Source organism: Adiantum capillus-veneris, chromosome 1 (genome assembly GCF_014529385.1).
Source record: "Adiantum capillus-veneris isolate H3 chromosome 1, ASM1452938v2, whole genome shotgun sequence".
Taxonomy (NCBI): domain Eukaryota; kingdom Viridiplantae; phylum Streptophyta; class Polypodiopsida; order Polypodiales; family Pteridaceae; genus Adiantum; species Adiantum capillus-veneris.
The window spans coordinates 74024926-74038029 of NC_140931.1; positions in this window are offsets into that span (position 1 = coordinate 74024926).

The window sequence follows — 13104 nt, forward strand, 5'->3', positions numbered from 1 at the left end:
TACAAGGTCGCTTTATTTTTTCTTGAGCTTATAAATTTGATTTCTTCAAAGCATCAATCGTAGTCTTACGAGGGTCAACTTGATAAGTATAGTTCTTGATCATGGTAGATTCTAGATTGCAAGGTTTAATTTTTAAAACACCCTCTCACTAACATATTCAAGCATATCAAGAGGGTTTTCTTAAATAAACCGTTTAATGCAAGTAGCATTTAATTTAAAGTTGTAAAAAAAGGACACTTAAGTGTCCTGTTTTGGTACCAAACTAGTGTTAACTCACCCATGCCTATTTACAGTAAAAAGGTGAGGATAGCCACACTATTTAAGTGATTTTGGTAGGGTGAGGTGGCTCACTATGGCAATTTTGAATAGCTAAAAAATGGCTATCACTATTTGTAGCCAATTCTTGCAATCATATTTCAGATTCATTAACTAGTATAATTTGTGGGTTTTTAAGGTGTCTTTTGTGAAAATTTTCTTGTGTTGTGTATCTTCCCTCTCTCTCTTTTCCCATGGCCACAGGCCTTGGGCCTTCCTAGTTCACCTCACAAATGCCTATGCCTTCCTAGTTCACCTCACAAATCCCTATGCCGTGACATCTTTGGTGAACCTGATGCAAAACAAACTAGAGTGGGAAATTTCTATGGAGGAAAATGACTACAATGTAAGAGGCACGGATGTAGAAATTTTCTACTTACATGCAAAAATAGTAGGCTACACAACAATAATTCAACCTGCATGAGTGGATATGTAAAGTTCAATAGGCATTTATGGATAAGCTATGACATTTTGAAGTTCAAGACATCTCAAGGTCAGCCACATCAATGAGAAATCTATGAAGAAGAATGGAATTAAGGATCAAAATATAGTTTAGGGGTTTCACTTCATAACACCATATTAGTGAATTTGGGAATTTCCCAATTCCCACTTTCAAAATGATCTTAAGATTTGACCAGATGGCCAAATCTTAGCCAAAGTTTTGAGAGCATGGTGTGAAAGATCTTTTTGAGTACTACCTTGTGGAAGAATTTGGCCTTAAAAAATATTTGAGATTTGTTCATATGGCCAGACATTGGTGATTCCCAAATTGGCTCTAAAGGCTCAAACTCTCCAATATTATGTTTGATTGTAGTGCCTAGACTTTAGGACTCAAACTGGAGAAATAAATTCCACACACGCATTAAACTAGAAGGAGTTTAAGAAATCCTTGCAAGAGGAGTATTTTCTTGAAGACTCTCATAGGGCAACTAAACAAAGATTTATGAAGTGGATGCAAATAAAAATAAGGACTTATCTGCATGAGAACTGATATGGGAATTTAAAAGAAATATTGAGAAATTATATATGGCAAAGCAACATTCATTGAAACCAAATTTATTGACATGGAGATGGAATATCACTTTCTAGTTAGGTTGGTGAGTAAATAGCTTCCTACTGCCTCTTTTAAACACTGGAAACTTGCCTCAAAGAATCTTTACTACCTTCTGGATAAGTTCATCAGATAGAATTGTCTTTGTTGAAAACATATAAATGAATATCTTGTAAAACTTAATATAACATAATAATGAGCTCAACTTAGTGTCTTTGGCCATTTTGATTCCACTTCTTGACACAATATTTCCTAGAAGCTGATTTGAAGGGATTCAAACAAATTTGGTTTTATTTGTATCTCTCAAACACCATTTCTAAGAAGAGAAGATGTGTATCCTTAATTGAAAACACAATACAATCATCCATAAGTATTTCTAAAAACTTGTGCAAAAACTTATAGAACATTTTCATCATGCATCGTAGGTTGTTGGAGAATGGCATAAGCCAAATGGAATTACTTGGTACATAAAATCTCCCCATTTAGTGATAAATGTCATATTGACTCTATTCTCTAGTGCTATCCTTAACTGATCGTTGCCACTATATCCATCAATAAAGCTATACATCTTGTGGCCACTGCAAAGATTTGCAGGTATAGCTTGTGGGGCATCACAGAAAAGGCTTTGTGTACTCCAGTTGCACTCAAGGCATTGAGAATAAGGTTGAGTCTAGAGCATCTGTTAATACCCGCTCTGGCATTGCAATTTCTATTTACTTCATATGTGAGCATAAAATCCATTTTGAACACATCCTCAAAGGCTACCCCTGTCAGTGGTATGATGCCCTTATCCTTAAGCAACATCCACCATTTGTAGGCCTTACCCTCTGTGCATTAGGGTAAATATAAATGCACAAGCCTAAAGTTGTCAGCTTATGATACATGTCAGTCTTTTTGCATGGAAAATTGGAGTTTAAACAACCAATCTATGATCATTTGAAGTTTCATCGGAGCCAAGTTATGTGTTGGTGAGTCTTCCATTGAATTCATGGGGGTAAGGTTTAAGCCAACCAACCAAGAGACCTCTTGCCCAGGTTTGGAAGAGGTAGGTACTCAAGAAAACCAAGGTGTGAAAGATGAATGAATGTTAGAAGGTATGTTGTCTACAACACTTGCAAAGGACAAAAGAGAGCAGCTCAAATGTGTGCTAAGCAAGTTTCCTAGGATTTTTGCTAAAGACTACACTCATGTGCGTGGAGTAGATGTTGTTCAATACAAGATTGACTTAAAGCCAGAGGCCACACCTAAGTCTCAAAAGCTACGAAGGCTAAGCTTTTAGGCTTTACTCAAGGAGGTAAGAAATCTTCTAGCAGCAGGTTTCATTTATCTAGTGGAGAATTCGGAGTGGGTCTCTCCCGTTGTTTTCACTCCCAAGAAGAACGACAAGTGGAGGGTCTGTGTGGATTACCGTACACTGAATGAGGCAACAAAAAGAGATCACTTTCCCCTCCCATTTCAAGATTTGATACTAAATGAGGTAGCTGGTCACGAGACGTACACTGTGTGTCATGGCTACTCAGGTTACTTTCAAATGAGTATCACATTGGAGGATCAATTGAAAACAACCTTCATCACTTCTTTGGGTTGTTATGCTTTCAGAGTCATGTCATTTGGTGTGATAAAAGCTCCCAACACTTCATCAACATGGTGTTTCAATCATTCTTTAAAAAGTCCATTAGGGTTTTTATTGATGATTTTTGCATTTATAGCTCAAAATCATTGCATCTACAAAGGGTAGAAGAAGGTTTAAAGAAGCTCTACGACATGGGAGGTCAGCTCAATCCCAACAAATTCCACATAGATACAGATGAAGTGATCTTGCTCGATCACAAGGTTTCCTATAAAGGCATTGAGGTGGATCCTTCAAAGGCAAAGGCTCTTATTGAGTTACCATCACCCAAGAGTCTTAAGGAGGTCATCTCATTCATTCAAAAGGTAAAGTATATGTCTTGCCTCATTCACTTAGCCTCAGAGTTACTTCACCCTTTGCAAAAGTTGACACAACAAGTAGAATTCATGGTCTGATGAGCTTGAAGAGTACTTTTGTAACATTAAAGTCATTTTGTCAGAGCTACCAACACTCTTGCCTCCTTGTTGGGAGTACACATTCTTTGTTAGCTCTAGTGTTGGGAAGGAAACAATTGGTGTAGTTTTATTACAACAAGATCCCCACAATACTAGGATGCGACCCATCTACTTTGCTAGTAGGGTCATGAATGTTTGGCTATACGGAGGTAGAACTCATGATGCTTTCTCTCATGTTTGCGGTGAGGAAGTTTAGATCCTACTTGCTACCAAAGTGTGGTACAACTTTGATTGAAAGTTATGAATCATTCACTCCCTTGCAATGCTACAACTAGCTCAAATAATCTTTCCTATACACCACAAGTAATGGTGTATAGAGAGCGTACTCTCTCTCCCCACAACTAGGATGTAGAATCGTACGCTCAAAGCACTGAGCAATAGTGTAGAGATCATACATTTACAAAGGGAAAAGGCTCTATTTATAGGTGAGCAGAGCCCTTATTAGGATTATCTCTTGATCAATATTTACAAAGAAAACCATGTTTATGAAATTTTTTATATATTCTTATGCATTAGGAAGTGAATGGGGTATAGGAGGGCCTCTTTATTTGGCAGTTTAAGGGAATGCTTCCAAGTTTGACCAAGCCTAAAAGAGAGGGCAAAAAGGCCTATGCTGAGATTTTAAAAAAAGCCATTTCCATATTTTGAATTTGAAAATAGTATTTTAGTAACCCAAAAGAGAGGGGGTTAAATGAATTCTCAAATGTCCTTTTCCCACCCCTCTTCTCTCTCTAACATATAAAACACACTCTCTCTCTCACTTAGAACTCATTAAAGAAGGCACTTTTTCGTCCCCCTACCAGAAAATCAGATTTTTCACATTCTCTCACTGCATTCTCTCTCGAAAATGTGAGCCATCTCTCTCTCTCTCTCTCTCTCTCTCTCTCTCTCTCTCTCTCTCTCTCTCTCTCTCTCTCTCTCTCTCTCCCCCCCCCGCCCCTTTTCTCTCATGTCACTTCCTCTTACAATCATTAAGGAACATTCTTGGCTGTCTCTTTCTGAAAAAGTGCAGATCCTCCAAGGTTGCAGATATGTCCTCTCTCCCACTTTCTCTTCCTTTATTCTCTCTCTCTCTCTCTCTCTCTCTCTCTCTCTCTCTCTCTCTCTCTCTCTCTCTCTCTCTCTCTCTCTCTCTCTCTCTCTCTCTCATGCTTCTCCCACTCCCCAGCTCCAGCTGAGTGCAACGGAAAACTCCATTACCTCTATGTGCTACAACATTTCTCTCTCTACAGTCATGATCAACAATTTGAATTCAAAGGAAATTGAGTTGTACTCCGTCTCTTTCTTCCCTCCACAACATAATCTTTTTCTCTTAACTCTGAGTACTCTCCATTTCTTTCCTCCATAGACCCCTTCACCTGCTTGTAGCAGTCACCATTACACATTCTCACTAATTTGCTTGATTAACTAAGACAATGTCATTCAATCCCCTACCACTGCAAGACATTACTAGCAAAACAAAATGATATCGATTAAACGTTGATTTAGAGCAAGATTATGCAACTGTGCGACTTGGCACATCTAATCCCAATGCTGGAGACTAGCTACGGAACCATGGATGCAAGGCAATCAACTTATGGGTTGATGGCCATGTTTACCCCGATGATCCAATGACCAATGTATCACTGCCTTTCCGTAATGTCACTAAGCTACTGCAATTTATTGGAGATGGGAGAGACAAAATGTTTGGCTACTGTTGGAGATTACATCCAGCTTTTTCAATGAAAGGGAAGCACGAAAACATCTCTGTGCTACCTTTTCTTCATTGCAAGAGAAGTACGTGAAAGACATTCAGCAAGTCAAACAGGAAGCCAATGAAAAGACAAAGTATCTTAATGACGAGATGTCAAATCTTATCAAAGGTAGAGCATCAAAAATGGAGCAAGAGCAACTTCTAGACAATTATGTTCAACTACATCACACTGCACATAATATGCGCTGGTGAATCAATCATCTCACACACATTCCATTGGGCTATCACATTCGCAAGTGCAAGAGACATGCGATGTCTATGCTATCTTCAAGCGGTGGAGCTCAAAAGAAACGTATCCGTCAAACTCGGTAGGAATACAAATGCAAGCTTCTAATTTCTTACATTTTTTGTAGGTTGTTGTAATATTATTTCAATATGTAGGAACTTGGCTCGGATGATGATGGGAATCGAGTCCAATGCTAAAACAATTGGACATACTCTGCTGTAGCATATCATGAAACCAAAGGAGTTGGTGGAGCTATTGGATGATCCATCCAATGCTGGCATTGCTAAAGTTTTGCACCAAAAGTATTTCAGCGAGCTGAAGAACATTGTTTCACCTCAGGAGATGATGGAGGTGTGTGATAGCGTAGGAATAAGTTTCAAGGCCTACGAAGCTTTGTATAGGCTTGTCACACTAGGTCACAGAGAAAAAGGTGTGTTTAGGTTGCTACCAACACCTTACAATGTTAGTGTCACAAAAAGGTGCACCAATAATGATGTTGCAAGCTTGTTAGGTGGATTTCAATATGTGGAGGATGTCCTGCCACTAGAAGAGAACAAATCTTTTCGTTACAAGGAGTTCAATAATGTCTATGTTGATTTCTTGAATCTCCACGAGTCAATGATCAGATTTAATGGGTTGACACAGGAAGAGTGTGATGGCAAATTTATATTTGTGATGAATCTTGATGAGTGCCTGATTGTCAAAGGGAAACGATTCGAAAGGGTAAGCGTTACACTTATGAACAGAGCCTTGGTGGGCATTGATGTTAAGCTAAATGCCAGTGAGAAGGCAAACACCTGTTTAAGTGTTCACTCCGAGAAGAATATTTGATGGTTGATAGCTTTTCATCTCCCACATGAGACACATGAGTCTCTCAAATGGAATCTTAATCACACCCCGATCGTTGATGTCATTCCGCAACACCAAGAAGGACAACGCTTGTAGGTTTCAGGTATGGATACATTCCAAGTGGAGTGACATTTGGCAAGAGACTTGAAAACTCTCAAGTGTATGTTAGGATGCAAGCAAGGTGCAATGACCCTCTTTCCATGCTGCCACAGTAAAGTCTCATTAGGAACTGAGGGAAAGGGTAAGGATAAGGGTGGAAAAGCTACAGTCAACTCATCGAAAGGTAAGGGTGGCAAAGCTGCAGTCAATTCTGCGAAAGATGTCACCACTAAAAAAACAGTGGGGGTAAAGCACTCCAACAATGGTTTCAAGGTATCCTCAGTTGTAACCAGAGTGTACCCCCTAATCAAGACATGGATGACCCAAATTGGGATCCTATTCTACCGATTCCTCTTATAAATGTGCATGTGTGCACTCTTCATGCTCGCCTACAAATTCTTGACAAGTTGTTGATGCTCCATATTAATTATGCTTGGAATATGGAGCCTGGAGAAAGAAGGGAAGATTGTATCAGAGAACTTGAATCTATTCTATCAAGCGTTGGCCTGCATGGTGGTGCAATAGATCTATCAAAGGATAGGAAGGCATCTGAAAGTACACAGGATCGTCCTAATAAAATATGTATGGGGATAGTAAAGCTAGGCATATGCTTTCTGACTATTCTAATTCTCAAAGTCCCAATGAGTTTCAATTGTGGAAAAAGGTGTGTGACATTACCACCTACAGAGGTAACAAAGCAGCCCTAGGAATTAAGCGTGCTCGTGTGTGGTAGTCTGTAGATGATATTTTTTGTTTTCTTGAAATGGAAAATCTAACTTCTACTGAGATATCCACTTTAAGGTTTGTAATCAATAGTTTCATAGTGCAAATGGTGGATGCCTGGGGGGAGACACACATAACACATTACATGGTGGGTTGAACACTTTGTCTTTGGAATAAAAAAACATATGTGTTTGAACTAAAGGTTTATATTTTTGCAGCATATTCTTTTTGCTCATAGCTCATTTTTTCTCGACACATTCGGCTCATTCGGCATCTGGAGTAGCCAAGGAATGGAGCGCTCACACTATCAAGCAAAAGCTATGTATTTAAAAAATACAAGGCATGGAGGTGGGAGGAAAGAGAACAATGCCCTGTACGAAATTTTCAATTGGTTCTATAGAGATTTAGCCGGGAAGAGAAAGGAAGAAGACTAGAGTGCAAAGAAGTTTGAAATTTAGAATAGAGAAAGTGGTTAGGGTGAGGTGATCGCAATCATATCATGCTTTTAGTGCAAAAAATTGATTTCGACGGTGGTTGGCGACAAGGCAATGAAATGGCAAACTTTGGGTGGAAAATCAATAAATTTTTGACACTAACCATTCCCATATTGAGCATACATTGTAATGCCACGTGATTTGTTGACGCCCCAATCAGTGGTTTCATGTAACAAGTTTTGACAATTTTGGAGTTATTTTGGATTTTTAATGGTATTATTGAGTTTTTAAGTTTTTTCTTTAAATTAGTACTTTATAAGTCAAAACTCACAACTTCAAGTTCATTTCTTGTTTGCAGATTCTAGAAGATCCACTCGAGCACAAACGCACACGCACTAACATCTTGCACCACACATGGATGATTCACATGAGCAAGTTGGCACTACGCACAACAATACCACCACGACCACTCACACCGCAGAAAATCTGCAGCCGGAACCCCATGCAGAATCCACGGATTCAAATCCACATCCCCAACCACAAGTGGATAACCCATTGCCCCAGCCTGCTCCAAACACCCAAGAGCTTCCCCAACCATCAAATCCAGATGATCAAAGCAACATGCGATACATATTTGGAGGTCTCAACGCACACCTCTTCCAAATCCCCCACTAATTTCACCTCTTCACAGAGCAACGCAAGAAACTAGAGAAACAAGAGAGGAATATCGAGGTCCACTTCAAAATCCACCGCCATCGCCTCCTACCACAACCACTGGTGCTCATGCCACTCCACATACTATGACGCCAAATTTTCCACCATGAATCAAAGAAAGAGTAATCAAGGTAATACGAGGCGGCTTAGTATCTAAAGCAAGAGAGGCCAAGAGGAGGAAAAGATAAAGGGAGAGGGAAAAGAAAGAGGCAGCTGAAAAGGAAGCCCTTAGAGTACAAGAAGAGCGGAGAAGCCAGAGAGAGCAAGAGGAAAGGCAGAGAGCTAAGGCCAAGAGAGCTCATTTGGCCAACTTACAAGCACGAGTGGAGGCAGAGAAGAAGGCAGCACAAGATAGAGCTCAAGCCACCCAACAAGCAAAGATTGGGAGCCCAAAGCCTTCAAAAATCCCTCAGAGAGCCAAGCAATGTGCAAAATGAAAAAGGGACAAGGTGACACCAGAAGAGCAGCAAACCCAAGATGAGAGGAGGAAAAAATACAAAGATGATCCTCCTCAATGGGCTAGGCAGGTGGCTCCTCCACCACCACCAACAACACAGAAAAAGCGGAGATGGAGGCTAGGCACAGTGACTCTGTGTGAGATCAGGAAATACCAAAAGAGCATTGAGCCAATCATACCCAAAGCGTCCTTCTCTCGGGTGGTCATAGAGATGATAGATGAATATAGTGATTCCGTTACAAGAATAGAGCGCGCAGCTTTACTGGCCTTACAGATGCCGCCAAAGACATTTTGGTGCAGCTTTTTCAAGATGTCCTGTATGGCGCATGCAAAGCGTATAACTTTAAAAAATACGGATTTAGCCTTAGCACTAAATTTAAGAAATGAAGGATGCCTTCATAAGATGTAGTTTATCCCATGTACTCTCTCTTCATGAGATTTGTAATCTTTCTCCATAATATCAATTGGCAAATTTCTACCATTCTGAGCAATTGTTCAATTTTAATTTGTACATTGTTTTTTATAAGTATTTGAATCGGTGGATATGTTAAATTTAAGTTCACCACCATGGCTCCAATTTTGCTTGCCGAGGCACACACATGCACAGAACCTCGAACATGTAGCTACTAGGCGGCCGAGGGGAGCATCTCGGAGATAATTTTTCAAAACGGGGCGACGGCAGGGGCGTACTGGGTCAAGTGGTGCACAGGGGATTTTTTGCACTATCCGACCCCGGCGCCGCAGATGCGTCACATGCCCTTCTTGACCCGTACACCCTCCCTGTCATCGTTTTGCAAAATTATCTTCAAGCACTCCCCCCGACCGCCTGGTGGCTACAGGTTTGAGGTTCTGTGCACGTGTGTGCCTCGGCAGGAAAAAATGGAAATTACTGAACATTATGAATAAAAAAACAAGTACTGAATGGTGACAAAAATCATTGATAAAAGCATTTATTCTTTATTGATTCAAATATTACATCATGGTCGATTGGTTTTTCTACAAATTACATCTTTGGGTAATGGGCGAATGGCTGACTTGACACCAAGGGATTTTACAACTTCATATGGGTTTGTCAACCCTTGACCTAGGCTCAAGGTGTAGTGGGAGAGGACCGAGCCTGGGTGTTTGCCTGTGAAGGCATACAATGCTACCTCTCGCTCCACCAATATAAATTTCTGAGCATTTAAGGTGAGAGAATCTTCAGCGAGTATGCCACTTAGTGCTTTACACTTTAGCAGCTCTGTAGAACCATTCTTGGAGAACTCAGTGTGAGCAACTCTAAGAATCGATGGCCCCAGATGGCTCAAGTAGTGCCAAAGAGAACTATCTCTATCCGTGGAGACATTGCACGGACCTCCAGTATGCATTGAAAACTTATCAACAAGATAAGCCGTCTGCAAAGCATTTTAATTGATATTAACATTTGTAGTAAGGAATACTAGAAATTCTACTAGGTTTAGATTTATTTACCTCAGTTTCTTCATCCCTCTCTTCAAAAGTTTTCTTTGTAAGATCGATGCTAGATCGATCATCTCTACCAATTGCAATCAGTGGTTTGTATGGATGAAATGCGTTATCTGGTATGCTTTCCTAGAAAGAGACAAGTGATTTTATTTCCACTAATGTACTTGCTACTTTTTGCACCAACTGTTGTTCCTTTTCACTGGGGAGGAAAGAGAGGCTTGCTGGGAGATCTTGGTCTTTGAAATCAATTTGAAAATTGACTTTCTCTTCCTTCCCACTAGGATTTGTCATGCTCACATAGATAGCAAGCACTGCAAGCAACTCATCTTATCTGAATTCTAACATTTTGGCAATGTCGTCAACAAACAGAATCTAACGATCATCCACCACCATTGGATGCAAAGTGAGAATTTGGAGGTCCAATATCTCTTCCAACACGGCATCTCCCTCTATCATTTGATCTTGCTCCTCAATGGCGCTGGGATCTTGCATGAGTACGAGTTCCATAGATGCTTCGGCTTGCTCATCTATCTCTTTGATAACTTCATTTGATTCCTCCACAATGGTCACAAGAGGTCTTTGGTTGACCTTGTCCTTTGATTTTCCCTTGTCCATGCCCTCAAGCACAAGTAATGCCAGAACCATGTCCCATGAAATAGATTGGGTGCCTATGCACCCCATGACCAAATCCATGAGATCATCCTCATCCTCTATCTTGAAGTCCCGTTCCTTGAGGCCTTTAATAAACCTCAACAAGCGAAACCGGAAGTTTTTGTCAGCCACATAGAGATGCTTTAAGAAATCCACTGGCAACCACGCCATGTCAGATCCCTCAAAGATTATGGCATATTCCTCCATGTGCTGTGCCATGTAGTCAAGAAAGCTTCTGAATGCCTCTACATGAAGGTTGGCAGTGGCGTGCATGTCAATTGTCCCCTCGAACACACTGAGTAGTTCATGTGCTTGATCTGCAAGTCCTACATTTTCTAATTGTGTGAGAAGTGCATCAGTAGACGTTGCCATGGGTTCTTCGCAAAGAAGATGCGAAGAGAGCTTAGAGCTAGAGTTTTGTGAATGTGAGAAATGAAGTTTAAAAACTAGAAATTCACTTATATACCCAAAGTCACTTTTTAAAAAGCACTTAAATTAATGTCAAAATAACTTTAATTTTAAACAAAATCACGCGACAAAGCATTGGAAGACACCAACATTGAAAACATTTGTGCTCCACAAAAAATAAATTGCACGTTTCAATGAACAAGCTGAGATAAACAAGTATGCTCAGAAACGAGATTCAAAACACCGTATGTATTAATGTGGACAAATCCATGTCAGTTAAAAGCTTTTACAAAAATACATTTGGAAAACAGAATGTTCTCACACAGAAAGCTCTTCTCTTTCCTGGAGCGAACAATCTTTTCATTGATTACAAAGAGATATTGCTTGGGCAAGGTATATTCGAGATTAAAATACTCACGAAAGTGACTAAGATGCCAGTCATTGTTCATTGTAATGTGGTGCACTGCATCATTGTGGAGATATGGGTGTGACAGGGGAGGGTAATGGGGGAGGAGGGTGAGAGAAACCATGGAAGTTTTAAGTTTGAGTGAGGGAGGGAGAGGAATGAGTGTGTGTGTGTGTGTGTGTGTGGAAGTGTGAAGGGAAGTATGAAAAGAAGTGAGAGAAGACTAGGGTGACTTGTGAGAAAAAGTGGGCAGACTGGGGTCCATAAAATTCATATCTCACCCATGGTAGCTCCAAAAACTATGCAAAAAATTGATCTCATTATTCAGCTTGTGGGCTACAGTTTGTTTGTTGGTTGCTGCTTCAAACTCCAAGAAGAGATAAGTGCCAAAAATATCACCAAAAAGCCTATTTTTGATGACTGCAAAAGTCTTTTAGTGACCCCCTCCTTTGTTGAATTTACGCACTGCATCCAAGAGTGAGCCCCTCCTTTGTCATATCATGATACAAAGCATCCAAGTTATCTTTACACATGCATGGGGGAGGATTATTGGTGAATAAATAAATATATACATGGTCGGACTAATATATGGACTATTCATAGATTTTAGCTCAATGAGCACATGGTGTTAGAATAATGAGTACATAATGAAAAAAATGGAAGAAATATGGATATGAAAAGATGGTGTGCACTATGTGGAACTAGATGGAGTCGACGGCATGTGAATCTGAGGTCAGAGCGCGGAGAAAGGACTATGTAAAGTTGGTAGTTTGTGGTGAACGCGAAGGGCCAGATGTTTTTTTCCAGTTTCGGGGGCTCCGTTCAAGGCCACGATGAAGACGGTTTGCGGAGCCATTATGTACGCTTGGAATCTAGGATGCGGGGTTTTGGTGGATCCTCACCGGGTGGCCAGGGAACCTTTGAGCACTAAAGGACAACTGATCAAACAAGAGCAAGAAATGAGATTTTTTAAGAGGTTTTTGTGCATTTTAATAGAAGCTTGAGGGCCATGGAACTGGGAGGTGCCACATGGCAGGCGGGGATTATCCCACATGCGCAAGAGAAGGCCGAATTCGCAGTGTATAAAGGATAGGCCATTGGGTCTTTTGATGCTATGAGGTGGAATGGGAAGGCATGGAGCTCCATGAGCTATGGAGTTGGACGTTGTCGGCACTGTGTCGGCGGGCGGCGGCCTTGCAGGGCAGAGGTGCCAGTGTTTTGGCCAATGTCGGTGGGGAGGGCGCCGCCTGCTCGTAGTAAGAGGAGGTGGCACGTTGGCCAACGGTCAATGTGAAATGATGACGTGACAAGTAGCTGGTCCCGTGGCCCAGTTGGGCTCCAAGTTTTTGAAACAACAAAGGAGGTCAATAGCGACCTCGCTATTGCCTCCCCCTTCTTGCATGAAAGAGGGCGCTCACGTGGTAGTGAAGTGAACCCGAGAAGAGGCTTGAAGGCAGCCGAGAGATTAG